The sequence below is a fragment of the Pleurodeles waltl genome, chromosome 4_2 (assembly GCF_031143425.1).
Source record: "Pleurodeles waltl isolate 20211129_DDA chromosome 4_2, aPleWal1.hap1.20221129, whole genome shotgun sequence".
Lineage (NCBI taxonomy): Eukaryota > Metazoa > Chordata > Amphibia > Caudata > Salamandridae > Pleurodeles > Pleurodeles waltl.
This window is the reverse complement of record NC_090443.1, coordinates 560,318,758-560,336,713: the sequence shown is the minus strand read 5'-3', so window position 1 is coordinate 560,336,713 and position 17,956 is coordinate 560,318,758.

Genomic DNA, 17,956 nt, shown 5'->3' with positions numbered 1-17,956 from the left:
CTGCCTGTTCCACGGAAGACCAAGGATGGGTTATCCTTTCTTACAGTATCAGTATATCTGTAACAGTTCTGAAGATTAGTTTCTAATAGTGTGACTGTATACCATTAGTCGCAAGTCAGACAATATCATATTTATAACAGGTCCAGTACAGAGTACTGAACTAGAACCTTAGAGGTTTTTATGGCTCAAGTGGTCATCTAAACCTGGGAGGGTGGCCCCTTCTCTTCAATGCCCCTGGTGGAGAACCAGCCAACCTACTGAGAGATCTCCAACACCCTGGTCTTGATCTCTGTGAGAAAAGTGGTCTTATAACACAATATCAACCACTAAAATATAGATTTACCAGAATATTGCCAAAAATGTTATTCACTGAAATATCACCACACTATTCACAAACAAGACATACAAAAAAATTGGTAACATAAATATTGGCATGAAAAAATCTACAATGCAAAAAAATGGTAAAACAAAACATTGCTGAAACATTAAGTATACAAAAAAACTGAAGAAAAAAACAAAAACAACAATATTGCCTACAAAAATATTGTTTAAATACATTTTAAAAAATTAGTCAATTAATTTGAAATTAATAACTATGGGTAAAAGGCAATAAATTGACCCAACACAATCAAAACATTTTAAAATATACTAACTAAACAAAAGCAAAATAAAACATTAGAAATTATATTGAAAACCAGATTTACTGATTCAACAACTGAAAGAAATATACAATTTTCACTAATTAAACACATAAAAAAATATAAAACTAAAACATCTAACAAATATACAAAAACATTACTTAAAATATAATATAAAATACTCATTGAAAATAAATAATCTTGATGTCTAGAAATATATGTTACAGTTAAAAATTATCCTAAATTAATGGCCACCACAAAAGGGCCAAGCTGCAAAAAGAAAACTCAAACTAAACACAAAGGGCCTCATTAGGACTTTGGCGGTCCTAGTACAGGATCGCCAAAGATGCGGGGAGGACACCACCATCATGCTGGTGGTGTCCCCCTAGTCGTTTTACAATGTTCCCACCGGGCTGAAAGGCAGGAACATTGTACTACGACATTTCCATCAGGCTGACCAGCAGGAACAGTGCTACAGTACGGGGTGCTACGGGCTAGCAGAGTTTTTAGTCAAATTCCACGCTCCAAGCGGAGCGCGGAGTGCCAAAACCTCTGTTAGCTCTGCCAGGTAGTGGAGCTCACTGCCTACAGAACTATGACATGTGTTACAAGACATTAGAGAAGCAAGCACTAACACCCAGGAAACCACAGCAAGAATATAGAAAAATATAGGTACATATTATTGAGCCCTTTGTGCCACCAGTGTGTCATATTTTTGATGATCTGGTGGAGCAGAATGCAGAGCCATATTTACGAGGCCACCCAAAGCCACTTTGAGTGGTTTTTAATGGCCTTGCAGATATGGTATAAGGCAACGCAGCACAAATCACTGTGTTGCTTAATACTGCCTCACAGGGGTGTTCTATGGGCATTGAGATGGGTTTTCTCAAGCAACACCCATGAGTTTTGACACATTCCCAGATTCTCAAAGACGTGTAAACCTGGGAATGTGTTAAAACAGTACACCTCCCCAGGGCAGCCATAACAAGGAGAAATATAATTATTTCTCCTTATTATTTTCTCTTTCTATGTGTGATGCATTCTGCAACACACATAGAAAAAGGAAGAAAACCTCCATGGATTGTTTTTGTGCCAGAAGGTGTCCTTTCCTGCACAAAAACAATCCTGCCAACAAGCATGATGCAAGGGTGCCCAAGTTCGTGCTAAGCACCAAATAAATTATGCACTGGCGCTAGCTGAAAGGACAGGAAAGCACCATGGGCCAGATGTATGAAAAATATGCTTTGCGAGTCCCTAATAGCGAATTTTAAGAACTCGCTATTTCCGGCACGCAAAATTTGATGTAACAAAATTGTGAGTCGGAAATAGTGATTTCTTAAAAATCGCTAATGCAATTTGCGACGTCCAAATACCGAATCACAAACAAAATTGCAATTTGGTATTTGAAAATCGCAAATTGCAAAAACAGTTACCTGGCACAGCCTGATGACATCACAAGCAGGAAGTGAGTCAGCCCATGCTGTTTCCAGGTAGCACACCCACAGGAGCAGTCAGAGAGTCACAGACCAGCCCCAGGGAGCAAGTGTGTGAGCAAGCCAGGACCTTACAGCAACATGGCCAATGCCGGCAATGGGAAGGAGAAGGGAGAGAGGAAGAGGAAGCTGAAATTCAGTGAGCAAGAATTAGAGGTGCTCACTGAGGAGGTGGTCAGGGGCCATGACCGGCTCTTTGGGAAGAGCTCACTCCAGGTACCAGAGAGTGAGAAACTGAAACTTAGGGCTGACATCAAGGCCAAAATCTGCGCAGTGTGGGTTGCACAGCACTTGGTGGAAGAGATACGCAAGAGGTGGTATGACCTGCGTTCCCGTGCCAAGGAGAGGGTGGCCAGAAGGCTAAAGGAGGCAAGGAGCACAGGAGGCGGACCATCCACCCAGACACTCTCCACCCCCATGGAAGACCTGGTGGAGTCCAAACTGCTTCCAGAAGCTGTCAGTGGGGTCACTGACATTGACACTTCCAGCACACCCAGAGCCAGTAAAGGTAAGTCCAATAATGATGTGTATCCCCTATATGTGCATGTACAAATGCCCCCTAGGAAATAGCAATTAGTGCAAAGCATTGTGATAACTAGTCCATTCCACATCTTACATGAGGCACAACAATGCCTTATGGGAGGGGGAGTCCGCAACCCTGAGCTGAAAATAGCACATAGATAGCAATTAAGTATACCAACACACAGAAGAACAAAACACACAGTTCATAGTGATACAATGTAAGTGTGCATTTATTACCATTGTGCCACATTTGGTGATACATACATAAATGACATGCTGCACATTGTCGTTGCAGATGGCTCAGGCCCAGCAGCAGCAGAATGTGCCAATGTGGGGGATGCAGAAACACAGCTTCTGTCCGACTCAAACACCAGTGAGTCATTGTGTATAGCACCAATCAGAAGCAGGGCAAGGGTGTTACCTCTCTACGAGTTGAACCTGGACTCTGACGAAATATCGGATGAAGGCCACACACCACCCCCAGAAGCTAGATCCACAGGAAGGCAGCAGTCCCTGCCCCAGCGTCACCTAACTCCCCGCAAGAGGCCTCACGATGCAGGCACACAGCACACAGATGAAGGTGAGGGTCCATCATTCTTTGGTGGCCTTGAAGCGTCCATGCTCAAAGTGCAGTGCCTGCAATACAAAAACATGAGGTCAATGCACAGGCAGTTGCAGTCACACAATGCAAATATGGGGGGACTGCACAAGCAGTTGGAGTCTCTGAATGCAAACATCTGCAAGCTGCATGAGGGACAGCAAACAGCAGCAGATAACACCAAGGAACTGACAAATGCCATTAAGGAACTGTACTGAGATCAGGCATGAGCGTGTTAGCCACCACAGACGCGAACAGCAATTCATGGGAATGTTCAATGGCTTTTGCAGATCTGTAAATCATCTTGCTACATCAACTGCCCTGATATCACGGTGTGCTGTGGCCGCACAGGTGGAGGCAGTACATAGCAGTCGGGACGTTGCCCAGGGATTGGTGCAAATAACCAACGTTCTGGATGCTATGCTGACAGCACGCAGTGCTACACCCAGCGAACTGGGTGTTGGGGATTCTGAGGAGTCATCTAGCCTCAGCAGTCTTGCAGTCCCCGTGATGGATCCTAGGCGTCGCAGTGCCAGGCACAGTACTGCCTGTGAGCCTGATACAAGAGGTGCCGGCGAGGCCACTGCGCACTCAAGTGGAATGCGTGGTCATAAGAAGTGACATTGAGGGCTACAGGGGACATGTAGCAATACAGTAAACTATGATGATAATAGTGTGACACTGTTAATGGCTCATGTCTGATTTGTGTGTAGTGCTTTGTCCTAGTGACATGTATGTTACCTGAAGTCAAGGTAATAAAGGTGCTCACTACCGGAATACATGTCAGTGAGGTGGTGTTGTCATTACTTACATCTGAAATGGTTGTGCATGATGTTAGCACGCCTTTGCCTGCCCTCTGCTGCACTGGTCCTGTCTGCTGGCTGTAGGGGTGGTATAGGATCATCATCCTCATCTGAGTCTGGCTCCAATATTTCCACAGGTATGCCCCTGGTAGTAGCTATATTGTGCAATATCGCACATGTGGCCACTATTCTACAGGTCGTGTCCGGGCTGTACTGTAGTGCCCCTCCACTTTTGTGGATGCACCGGAAGCGACTCTTCAGCAGGCCAAAGGTGCGCTCCACAACATTGCGGGTTGCCCAGTGTGCTGAATTGTATCTCCACTCTGCTGGTGTTGCAGGATTTAGATAGGGCGTCATAATGTAGGTGCGCAGTGCGTAGGCACTGTCGCCTGGAAGGAACAGAGGGTATAATGAGTAGCTGTGCCATCTGACGTCACACTGCCATCAATGCACCATCGTAAAGTTGGAAATTACCTAGTAGATATCCTTCACTAAATTCCACAGCTAGCAGTCTTGTGTGAATCCCGCTGTGGCGAAAGATGTATGAATCATGTGTGCTTCCTGGGTACCTGGCCACAAGATCAGTTATGATGTAGGAGGCATTGCATATCACCTGTATGTTCATTAAATGTTGGTATTTACGGTTGCGGTACACATACTATGCGGCCGATGGTGGACAGATTGCAACATGTGTCCCATCTATGGCACCTAGGACATGGGAGAACTGTGCTATCTGGTAGAAATCTATTTTTGTCTGCTGTATTTCCTGTGGGGTGTGGTGAATCTGATGTACTGGTGTATCCTGCTCAGCATGGCATTTAGAAATACATTGACAAATCTAGAGAGGGCGCTCTGTGATACCCCTCCAGCTGCTGCTATGACCCCTTGATAGCTCCCTGAGGCAAGTAGGTGCAGGGAGCATTATGCCTGCACATGGGTGGGTATGCTATTGATCCTGTGTGTTGTGCGCTGCAGTATGGGTTGTAGTTCAGCTATCAGGTCAAGTATCATGGCTGAGCTCAACCTGTACTTATCAAAAATGTCCTCCTCAGTCTGGTCAAAAAGGGTAATGCGCACTCTGAAAATGCGCTCCTGTCTCCTCCTCCCTCTCCTCAAACCTGCCAAGATCCTCATTCTCCTTGCCATGACGTAGAGTGCAGCCATTGTGGAAAAGAGGCTGAGGCATTCGGGGCCTCTTTATATAGGTTGCACCTGGTTACCACCTGGTTTCAATCCGTGGTAAATTGCATGTGCAAAAGGCCATTTTGCGAATATTCGCAATTTGCAAGTTTTTGATGCATCGAATTGCAACATGGTTTTGCGTGTCGCATTCTGCGTATCACAATTTGCGACATGAAATACCGATTCTGTATCTGTGAGTCGCTATGCGAGCTCGCAATTTGCGATATGCAAATAGCGATTCTGTTTTTCATGTCGCAAATTGCGATACGCAGATTGCGACACGCAAAACCATGTCGCTTCGCAAAAAATTGCTATTTTTGCGATTCCTTGTTTTTGGCCTGCGAATGCCTTTCATACATTGCAAAACAAGTTTTTGCATTCGCAAACAGCCGATTTCTGTGATTCGCACCGTTTGCGAATGCAAAAACGTTTGATACATCTGGCCCCATATCTTGTAAATAACATGCATTTCTGCCCTTCCTAATTGGCATAGACAGCCCCACACCAGTGTTTTGTAAATATCCCCCATTCTCCCAAATAGTTTTGAGCACACCACATGGCAAATACCAGAAATTTCCAATCTAAAAAGAATAGCATTGGCATACACATTCCTGGAAATCTAACCACTACACATACTGCAGAGCCCTTCCTCCTTTATGACAATAAATATAATGACAAGAAATAATTATGTATGCTAATATATGCAACAGAAAATAACCTCCTCACACTAAGCCAAAGCAAATGTAGATTCTCAATGGCACTTTTAAATTGTGCCCTCCTTCATTCACACAGATATACACCATCAACACCATAAATGGTAAATATCATAACAGTAACATAACCCTAAATTACGCTCTGCTTCCAAGCGAAGTGATACGACATACTGAGCCAAATCAAAATAAGAACTAATAACTACCACCCCACAAATATCATAATAGATTTAAAGCATGTAATGATATAATGTATAGAGCCATACAAAGCTGCTATTACCATTTCAACCAAAGCATTTGGAGAAACCTCATCACTAAGTGTAGAGTATGCAACTAAAAGTTTGCTTGTAAAATAAAATTAAAATAGCTCTAGTTCAAGTACTAGTCACAAATGTAGCTAAGCTCTAAATATGTATGTGTGCATAAAACAATATGAAATTAGATAATATGTTGTAGATACCTTATTTAAATATTTTCTTAATTGTATGTTTCATTTACTTATTTAGATGAGATTTTCATTTTATATCTGTACTTTGTATTGTATTTCCCATTTTTAAATAAATCTATAATGTATTAAAATAATTTAACATTGCTTACTTCTATATTTTAATCTTATTTGATTATCTTTATAGATATGTATATATATACAATTATATATTATGAGTCTTTTTTAACACGTTTTTAAAGCTACAAAGTATAGCTATAGAACCAACCACAAGCAGGCTCTGCACTCCAGCTGAAGAACATAAGGTTCTTTCTAGGAGTGCTTTAAAACATTTGATAAGTTCTCCTGTGTTCATGGTTTTAATGACCCAGGAGACTTACTTTGCTCCTAATGTTGCTGGGGGGGCGCTGAACTCACTGCAACCCTCCAAAACATAAAAAAAAATGCTTGGTATCTAGGGAAATCACCATACTTCAAAGTTTACAGAGCCTTCAAAGGACTCCTTCAAAGAGGAGTGAATAATAAAGGAGCAGCCCCTGCCGCACATTTTTATTCATTTTCTTTAATTTTATTTTTGGTATCCCGTTGCCCACCCACGACCTTTTTTATTATTATTGGGGAAGGGAATGTGCGGCTGGCAGTTGGGCACAAAAGGGTCTAGGACATTGGGAGGAGTCTTTTGAGGATCAGGAACTCACTTCAGCTGAGGACCGCAGGGTTCAAGTAGGTCAATTGCAGATCCAGGCAGGGACAGGTGTGGGTTCTGGTAGGTCCAGCTGCAGCAGGTTAGCTGGGCAGTTGCGCAGAGGCCTCTGGAGCTTGTTGTATTCCTACAGCTCAGATTAGGAGTTCAGAAAACTGATCTTTAGCATCACCCAGGTCTTTCTGGGAACAATGAGATGGTCCTTTCTCCTTCATGTGGCAAGTCAGGCCTCATGCAGCAGGTCACTTCTCTGAGAAACAAGTCAAGCCTCAAGCAGCAGGACAGTCTTCTGTAAAACAAGGCAGGTGGCAAGCAGCAGGGAAGTCCTCTGAAGTACAAAGCAGTCTTTTGGGGAGCCTCCACAGGTCAACAAGTGAACTGAAGAATGGTTCTGAAGGTCTCTTTTTTATACCTGGTGCCAGTGTTAAAGCGGAAGAAACCTTTTGAGTCCCTCCTCCCACAGTTGGTTCTGGGATTTCCTTCCTCCCTGCCCAGGCTCCAAGGGACCTGAGCTGACAACAGACTGGTGTCAAGTTCTTTGTGAGTGTGTTAGATGCAGCCATTAAATGTAAGTAGAGAAAGAAGCAGCTTTTGCCCTCCCATCCTGACAGGATTGCTCTCTCCCATCCACACCCAGGTTCTATTGCACATTGTCTGGGCCCCATATGCATTTCTGATGGGAAACAAGTAACAGGCTCAGGCAGCTGGAAACCCCTAGAAGGTCTTAGAAAGCTTAGGGGAGGAAAATGTCTATTTTTTTAAAGTGGCATTTTCAAAATTTCAATCTAAAATATGACTTTACCATGAAAGACGGTTTTAAATTACAATTCGTTTTAGTCCAAATTTCATATTTCTATCTGTTCTCAATCAAACGTTGGCACTTGTTAAATGTAATAAGGCAACCTAACATTTTTCCTTTGGAGATGTAGACCTCGTAGTAAAAAATGCATTTAGGAGCTTTTTACTACCAAGATATTTTAAACTTAAAAGTACATGTCCAACTTTTTTTTAAAACAATGCATTTTGTCATGTGGGCTGTTTAGGGCCTACCATAGCAGTGACCTATATTCAATAAAAAGGGAGGCGTAGACCTCTCAAAAAGGTCTATTTTGCCAGTTTGCGTTGGCAGTTTGAAACTGCACACGGACTGTAATGGCGGGACTGAGACATGTTTTACATGGCTATTTAAGTGGGTGGCACAATAAGTGATGCAGGCCCACTAGAAGCAGTTAATTTACAGACCTTGGGTACAAGTAGTACCACTTTTCATGGGACTTCTGAATAAATACAATGGGGGTCATTTTGACCTCAGCGGTCTTTTTGAAAGACCGCCAAGGGACCGCCGTGCGGAAGACCGCCAGTGGTGGCGGTTTTCCGCTCGGCCTATTATGACCGTTGGCAGCACTCCGTCCTTTTTCGGACGGAGAGCCGCCAACAGCCATACTGGCGGGAGGCAGGGAAGTGGAGGTTGCTCCACCTCCACCGCCGCGCCAACAGAACACCGCCCAGCGAATCACGTCCTGTGATTCGCCGTGGCGGTGTTCTGTTGGCGGTGTGGTGTCGACGGAGCTGCCCCCATGGCTCCCGTCCTCTCCCGGAGGATCGTCGGACCAGGTAAGTCGATTGTCCGTGAGGGGAGGGGGTGGGGGGGTGTTGTTGTTGTGTGCGTGCATGGGGGTGTGCGTGTGTGTATGTGAAGGGGGGTGTGAGTGCGTGTATGCTTGCGGGGGTGTTGTGTGTATGGAAATGAGTGCGTGTATGTCTGTGGGTATGTCAGTATGGATGTGTGCGTGAATGATTGAATGTGGATGTGCGTGTCTGCCTGTGTGTGTGTATGTAGGCATGTATGTTGGCGTGTGTGAGTGTGTAGGTGGTGCCTGCGTGCGTGTCGTGTGGGAATGGGTGATGTGATGTTGGAGGTCGGGTGGGGAGGGGGGCCCTGCCACCTTTGGGGGGTGGCAGGGGTGGTGGGGGGGTAGGGGAGGGAGTTGGGGTGAGGGTGGGGGGTGGGGAGACCCCTATCAGTGCCAGGGAAGGAACTGATAGTGCTTACCGCCATGGATTTCATGGCGGTTCAAACCGCTGGAAATCCACGGCGGTAAGCCGGGTCAAAATACCGCCGGCAGTATAGTGACGGCCGCCGGGCTGGAGACACAGGTCTCCAGCCCGGCGGTTGTCTCCACCCTGGCGGGCGGAACGGAGAACGGAGAACCGGCGGTCTTACCGCTGGTTCTCCGTCTTCCGCCAGGGTTGTAATGACCCCCAATGTGCCAATTAGGTGTAAGCCAGTGTTTTACCGAAAGAGCACAAGTACTTTAACACTGGTTGGCAGTGGTATTTGGCAACCAGCCAATGGACTACTTTATTCTTCAAAGTTTCTGAGGTCTCCTGCTGACCTAGCCTCAAAGGGGGAACATTTACCATGACTGCTACATGAGGACAGCAAACTGGGGGTAAGTTAACTATGACAGATTCACCATGTGCTAATATGTCACTTGGCTCAGTGAGGTTCATTTGGCTTGACGAGCAGATCCCATATCTAATATTTGCCTTGCCCCTCAGTTGACCAAGATTGAGGATGTTCCCTGTTGCCTTTGTCTCAACCTCATTCCCGGAGCTTGGTCTGCTCTAACGCATTCAAGTTGCAGCCCTGGTCAGGCACAGATCAGAACACCTTCCCCCAAGTTAATTTCGTCTGATGGGGTAATCGTTTTATCATTCCTCTCTTGTTGCAAAGCCCCCTCTATATTTTCACTAGTTGCTAACTGAATCGACAATATCCTGCAAAGATTGATCACTTTACCCACTTCTCCCTCCAATTTGTTCAGTTTGTCCTTAAGTGGGGTCATCAAATCATTGAAGGCTACAAATATTTTGTGTGACTGAGCAAGAGAGTGATCAGTCCCAAGGTGGCATCCGTCAGGTGAACCCTCGTGCCTTCCTGCTTCTCTTCTTTCGTTTGGGTGCAGGAAAATATAGCGTAAGGGGGGACAGCCATATTAACCAGTGATTTAAAACTCTCCATCGGGCCCATTACCGCCCTGGGGTTAGTATCAGCCCTTCCTGTTGGTTCTAATTCTTTATTACAGACACGGCCCAAGTCAGTGATTAGGTCCTCAGCATCTAATTGCTGTGCTACAACTTTCCAAGCACCATTCTGCCAGGTCAATTTGTTTTGAAATAACCCCCACTGTGCATGCAGGAAATAAGTCTATGATGGTACACGTTGTCTCTGGGGCTGGTTTACTGCTTCCAGTTTTGCACTTTACCATCTTGGCAAATGGACAATATCAATCGAAATCTCAAGTCTTACCAATGTCCTAAGACCTCTGGCCAGTAACAAATCCTTAAAACACTTGCATCCAGGTCTGGGGACCAAGACAGTGGGCCCAGCCTTGACTGGTTGTGGACGGGCCCGCTCTTCACCCAGGCATGCGCCTGGGCATGTTCCACATGCGTCCCACACAGTGGGCCCTTCTTTCTGCCTTATGTGCTTCCAGGCTCAAGTGATGATGGCACAGCCCTCCTTTGCTACATTGCAGGCTGGGGCCTGGAGTTTCAGACTCCCCCGGTCCAAGTTCAAGTGTGTCCTGCACAGAGAGACCTCCTTTCTGCCCTTATGCGCCTCCAGGCGAAATGATGACAGCACAGCCCTCCTTTGCCACGTTGTAGGCTAGGGACTGGCGTTTCAGGCTCCCACAGTACAAGTTGAAGCATGTTCGCAGTAGTAAAGAGCACAGAGTCCTCATGCCAACAAAAATTAAATTTAGAAAACAAGAGGAGTGAAGGAAAAATGCTTTTGGATGACCCAGCAGAGTCCAATACAACCCCTCTCCAGCATAAAGCCAGAATAGACTAAACAATACTTTTGTGGGCTTCCCAGCATAGGCTGTAAAACATGGACAATGGCCGTCTATTGCTAAGGCCCTTGTCTATTCTATGCCCTCCCTGAATCCAGTTGGATCCCTCTGACAGTTCTATCCTGAGCCACATGACTCACCCATGGGGAACACTTCTCCTCACCTGTGGACCCCATCTGTGAAGCTCCTAACCTTACTTTGCTCACACATGCATCCCAGTAGGCAGACATTACCACCATGGCCAACAAACTTATGTGGCCCAATTCAACCCATGGATCAGATTTCTGACCCCAACCCAAGGAAAACTCTGCCTATAAGAACAGCAACCAGCAGAGATCTCTGGCAGCTTTCACTGTCAAGAGCCAGGCCTCAGGCCATCCACTGCCAGGTGGAAGCTCCAAGCAGGGCCTTAGGCAGGCCTCACTGCCAGCCTTGGGACTGGCAAGGAATCCTCTAACTGCTCTTAGGACATAGGCACCCTCTTTCCACTCTCCCTCCTACTAGCCCAGGAGTAGTACCCTGAGATTGGTTCTCTACCTCAGAGTCTGTACCCTTAGACTGAACAGGGGACATGGGTGAGTCCTTCTACCCCATGCCCCTCCATCTGCTCCTGTATCCCCTGTTTGGGAGTGGTACCCCCAGAAACCTGAGCTTTCAGGGCATGCTACGGGGCTGACCCTCCCAGCTCTTCTGGCACTGATAACAGCTCATTTCCCAGAATGCAGTCAATGGGCATCTGGGGACTACTTCCCCACCTTATTCTGGGTCAAACAGAGTTTTCCTGTTTGTGTCCTAACTCAGAACAATCAAGGCACAGGGCCTCGAGATGAGGTGCCCACCGTATGCCACCACCCACCAGAAGCTCCTCCCTGTTTCTCAGAAGGGACATTGGAACCCTTTTTCATGACCTCATTCTGTGACTTGTCTGTGTCTTCCTGGACCTCCATCTCACTTTGCTGGGGGGAACCTGCAGTGGCAGGCCTGAGATATGTTTGAAAGGCCTACGGAAGTGGATGGCACAATAAGAGTTGCAGGCCTACTAGTTATTGAAGTTAGTTTACAGTCCATAGGTACAATAAGTACCACTTTATTAGGGACTAATAAATAAATTAAAAGTGTCAATTAGGAGTAAGCCAAGTTACCATGTTCCAAGGAGAGGGCACAAGCACTTTAGCACTGGTTATAAAGGGTTTACACATGTGTTTTCCCTGTTATTTTGCAAAAAGTTGAGCTGACAGATATCATCCAACTCTAATAATTTCCGAATAGTTTGTTATATCATTAGAGTTGGTTTAGTTTTTAGAAGCACCATATCGATTTTCTTGTCATGAAAGTGGTGTCCATATTCAAGTCTATAAATAGACAAGATACGCTGCTGTAGTAGCCTACTTGCCAGTGTTTCACACAATTATCTCCTCTCCACTGTCAAAGTTCATATCTTTGACACAGGCACTCTATTTGCTCTTCTCTATGACATCTCATCATTCTTTTTGTGACACCAGGCCATGTGTTTCTCTACATAAAATGGAGCTTCAAGTACAACATTTTATAGCACCTGCAATTATAAGCATAACACTATTACTTACACTCTCAGCTGGTCCTTGCCCTAATATTAGCTAAATATATATGTGCATGGATGTATTTTTTAAGGCTAATTTGTATGGGTGAGGTACGGCGGTGTGTCTGGTACCTTCACAGCCGTGTATTGGCCATTTTCTGAAACGTAGTGTTTGTACTGGGTAGGCATTAAAATTGGGTCTCTAGTTGGCAGAGGTTTGTACCCTGTTCAAGTAGGGACCACGAATCTAGTCAGGGAAAATCTCAACACAACCTAATTATCCTGTGCTAACCCTTCGGCAGCTTGGCACAGAACAGTCAGGCTTAAATTAGAAGGCAATGTGTAAAGTATTTGTGAAATAACTCATATAGTACCACTCATATGAAAACACTACAAAAGGTACTCCACACTGGTTTGGGAACGTAGATAATATTTATCTGAATGAAATAAGACCAAAATGACAAAAATCCAATTTGCACAAGTCAAGATATCACATTTTAAAGTTTAGATCAGTCTCAATCCTTAAGTATCAGTGGTTGTATCCTTTTAACACACAGTACCTGGGATGTGTAAAAAATAATGGCACAGAGGGCCACAGAGGAGAAGATGCATTGGAAAGTAGAGAAATGCGTCTGTTTTTCCGGCACGCTGAAGGCGATGTGATTTGTCTTTCCAATCTGCAAGGTGATGCGTCATTTTCCGGGAGCACAGCCTTGGGTCCGCACTGCAATGCAGGGATATTTTGATGCCCATGTGCGATGGGTGGAAAATCCATAACGCGTTGTGAGGAGGCAATAGATGCGGTGATTCTTCAGCTGAGCGGCAGGCGCTTCTTCTATCCGGCAGGTGTTCCTTTAAATTTTGCAGGTGTTACGTTGATTTTCCAGCACGCTGGACTTTCTTCTCTTTGGTGAAGTCTTTGATGGCCCTGAGACTTCAGAACAGGAGGCAAGTTTAATCTAAGCCCTTGGAGAGCACTTGTGAGGGAATGCAGAGACCTTCCAGCAGAGTTAGGGGCCAGCAGGCAGCAGGGCAGCAAGCAGGAGAGCAGTCCTTACAGAAAAGCAGTCCAGAACAGAGCCCAGTGCTAGGTCCAGAAGTGTCTAATTTTAGAAGGTGACAGACCCTATACTGTATATATATAAATATATATATATATATATATATATATATGAAAGTACCCTCTTTTTGGCGTGGTTACCCCCACTTTTTGCCTACTGTCAGTGTGTTTTGACTATGTTCATTGGGATCCTGCTAACCAGGACTCCAATGACTGTGCTCTCTCTATATATGGTATATGTATGTATATGTATATATGTACATATGTATGCATATGCATGCTACAAACTCAAGCTCCATTTTCCTGGACTTCAGAAGTCCGGGGAAGCCATTTTATCTGTGTACTGAACCTGGGCATGTTTGGTATCAAACATGTTAGAATCATACCCCAATACTGTTGCCAGTATTGGTTGTATGATCCCATGCACTCTGGGGGCTCCGTAGAGGACTAGCAGCTTTGCCTCTATCAGTATGCAGGGTTTTCCCAGGCAGCATGAGCTGCTGCTATCCAACAGACAGGTCTCTGCCCTCCTGCTGCTTGACCAGCTCAAGCCCAGGAAGGCAGAATGAAGGATTTTCTTTGGGAGTGGGAGGCAACACCCTCTCCCTTTGGAAATAGGTGTTACATGGGTTGGGAGTGGTAGCCTCTCCAGCCACTGGTATGCTTTGAAGGGTACATTTGCTGCCCTCCTTTCATAAAATGGTTTTCACCAGTCCAGAGACCCTTGGTACCTGCTCTGGTGCAAAACTGGACAATGGAAAGAGGAGGAACCACTCCCCTGTCCATCACCTCCCAGGTGTGGTGCCCAGAGCTCCTCAGGTGGCCAATTGATTCTGCCAGCTCGAATCCAAGGTGGGCAGAGGCCCCTGGGGGCATCTGAGTAGCTAGGTCAGGCAGGGGACATCACAGCCCCCTCCTAATAGGGGGTCACCCTGCTAGGTGACCAATCCCGCTTCCTGAGCTATTTATGGTCTCCCTCTTAGGTAGGTCCTCAGATTCAACATGCAAGATTCCAGCAGGACTCCTCTGCATCGTTTACTTCATCTTTTGGCCACCGGGACTGCAACTGGACCCTCCAAGAACAGACAATCTGCAACTCCATTGATGCCTCCGCTTGGCAACATTGTTTCTCTGGCTCCTTCCAGCAACTGCAACATTTCCCTGGCTGTGCAACCTCTGAGGGTGATGACTCTTCAGCCTGCACAAGAAGCAAGAAGGAGTGACGGAGTGACTCCCCTGCATCCACAGACAGCAACTGCAATGACGGCCAGCTGCGTGGATCCTCTGCCCTCCGTATCTGTGTAGATCCTGCATCACAGGTGGTGGTCTGGAGTGGTCAACTTGGTCCTCTCTACCAGCTGTCCAACTCGGGAGACAGTAAGCTCTTGCCTCTCCTTGCAGGACAGTACCCCTGTGCAGCGCGACTCTTGCAGCTACCAAGGCTTGTTGGCTCTTCTTCTAAGGGATCTTCAGGCTCTGTGTAGTCCCAGCCTCCAGAACGCTTCCCTGCAAAGCACAGTCTCTTGACTGCTGCTCCAGTGACGTGGGACTTCTCTCCAGGAGTGCTGAGTGGGCTTCACTGCAACTCCCATGCCTGCTGCTTGTGAGTTGCCTGTGGGGACTACATCTTCCACTTCTGACTCTCCTCACTGCTGAGGGTCAACCGGGACTCCCCTCCTAGGGTTTAGGCCCCCTGTTACTTCATGGTCCCCGGCAGCTCTGTAACTCTATGGCCCTCATTGAGAACATGGCGGTCCATTGCGCTACGCCGGCGGTGGCGGTAGAAACCGCCAACAGAGGAGCAGTCCGGACCGCCAAATAATGATCCAAACGAAACACACGCATCCCAAACCACCCACTGCCAGGAGAAGAGTCCCACCGACGACGGCAGAGTCCGCCCACAGGCCGTCGGAAAGGCCTAACCCACCCATCAAATTATGAACCACCATTCCGCCGCAAGGCGGAAATGAACCAAATATAAGAAACCACGTACCGGGAGTCCCACAGAATGTGTAGTGGCAGCCATGGATAGAGAGCTGCAGATTATGCCAGCCCTGCTCCTTGCCATATACCTACACGACCGAGACCGCCGATGAAGACGACGACGGTAAGTACCTCAACCTACGAAACAAGGGAGGAAAGGGCACAGTTACATACCCACCCACTCCACCCATCAGGCAACGCCCCCCCATCCCTTCCCAGCAGCACAAGTCATACACCCCACACCAAGAGGGACGTATCCAACCGAAGGCAAATGCAACTTGACCCAAGTATAAACCAAAGCCCCACACCCATAAAAAAATAAACAAACACCAGGGTGTAACTGCGTGCAGCCCAAACACAGACCACACACAGACTTTAATAAGAAGCTCACTGAGCCAAACAGTGCAAACAGGGCCAATGGCCAGTCAGTAATAACACAATTGCCATGGCCCACAACGGCCCACACCTGACTCCCACAAGTGCTGGGTACTCCACAGAACGGGGCACCATACGGGGAGCCAGGCACCTCATGGAAGGGGGGCAGGGGATAGTGGGGGTGGGGATTTTTGATGGTGGTGGGCTTTTGACCTTCTTGTGGGGGGGGCTTCTCCTTTGAAGGGGGTGGGGGCTGTTTGGCTCGGGTGGAGCTCGATGGCATTCCTTCTTCTCTGGGGAATGGGCACGGGAATGTGAAGGGTGGACCGGGGTGGGCTGTGATGTGGAAGGAGCAGAAAGGGCAAGGAGGTGGGTACGTTTGGGGACAAGACGGGGTTGGAAGAGGTCAGCACGGGAGAGGAAAAGTTTCTTGGGAGCAATAGGGGTGGGCGTGGATGAGGGCGCGGGAGTGGAGGCAGAGGGAGTGGATGTATGGGGTGTAGGGGTGCGTGTAGTGGGTGCAGGTGACTGCTCAGTATGCTGTCATGTGGTGGATGTCTGATGGGTGGGTGTCTTGGTGCGTTTGTGTGTCTTGGGAGGTGGGGGGTGGACACAGTGGGAGAAGACAGAAAGCTACTGTGGATGTATGTTGTGTGGGTGTCTGGTGAGTGTGCTGCATGTGTCAACCATAGTAGAGGTGGTGAGTGCAGGTGTGGTGTATGGGGTGCATGTATGGCTGTCTGCGATTGTGGTGAGTGCAGGAAGAGGAGCAGTAACATTGAGTGAAGGTGCAGTGCATGAGGGTGTGGATGTAGAGGGGACAGACAGGGAGGCGGAAGAGGTGGGCACACTGGGGGAAGCAGACGTTGTTGTGTGTGCAGGTGTCTGTTGGCTGTGTGAATGCTTGTGGTGGGAGGTGTGGTGCTTGTGTTTTGAAGTGTGGTTCTTGTGTGTTGATGTGCCTGTCAGCGGGTCTGATTGTGTGCTTTGGTCGGGTGAAGGGATAGGGGTTCTGGAAGGGGTAGAGGAGGTTGGAGGGGGGACGGAATGGACAGGGAAACTGGCTGCCGTCCGAGAGGAGGCCAGAGCCTGAAAAGATCTCTGTAGGGCAGACACAGCACTGTGAATGCCATCCAGATAGGCATTGGTCTGCTGCACCTCTGATGCTAGCCCCTGGATGGCATTGACGATGGTTGTCTGCCCTACAGAGATGGTTCTCAGGAGGTCAATAGCCTCCTCTGTGAGGGCAGCAGGGCTGACTGGGGCAGGGGAGAAGGTGCCTGGGGCGAAGGAGACACCCACCTTTCTGTGTGGGCGGGCACGGGCATCTCGGTGGGGAGCAGAAGGGAGGACAGTGATGGTATGGGGGTGGCGGAAGATCTCACGGTAGTGGTGTGTGCACTAGGTTCTGCCACTGCCGGGGGAACCCCATCAGAGGAGGTCTCAGAGTCACTACCTCCTGAGGTAGTAGCCTCCCCCCTGGAAGTCCCCTCCCCCACCCACCCACTGGTCCCCTGGGCATCCATTATCTTTGCCTCAGAGGATCCATGGGCCGCAGCCTCCCCACTTGCCGGTGCCTCAGCTCCCTCGCCTGATGTTGATGCTGTACCAAACCAACACAAGAGAACAGGGATGGGGAGACAAAACAAGAGAGACACTTGTAAATAGCTGAATGCAGATACAGAATGGCCAGACATACACCCACCCAGCAAACACACCCAACAGGCAGCACCGTACACCATGCCCATGGCTATGCCCCTGACTACTGATCAGAATACTGCTCCACACCCATCCCCAAAATTACTTTTGGAGCTGAGGTAGGTGAAACCTGACAGGGACACCTCTACAATCTTTGGGGAACATACAGTAGATGGACACCAGTCAAATTCCCTGTTCTGAGCAGCATGTGCCCTATTGCACACCCAGACGTCCTTCCAGACTGAAGTATGGTCAATGAGTACTCACCCCCTTGTGACTTCTGTGCAGCCTTCAAGCGCCCATCCTGATCTGGGTATGCCACCACCAG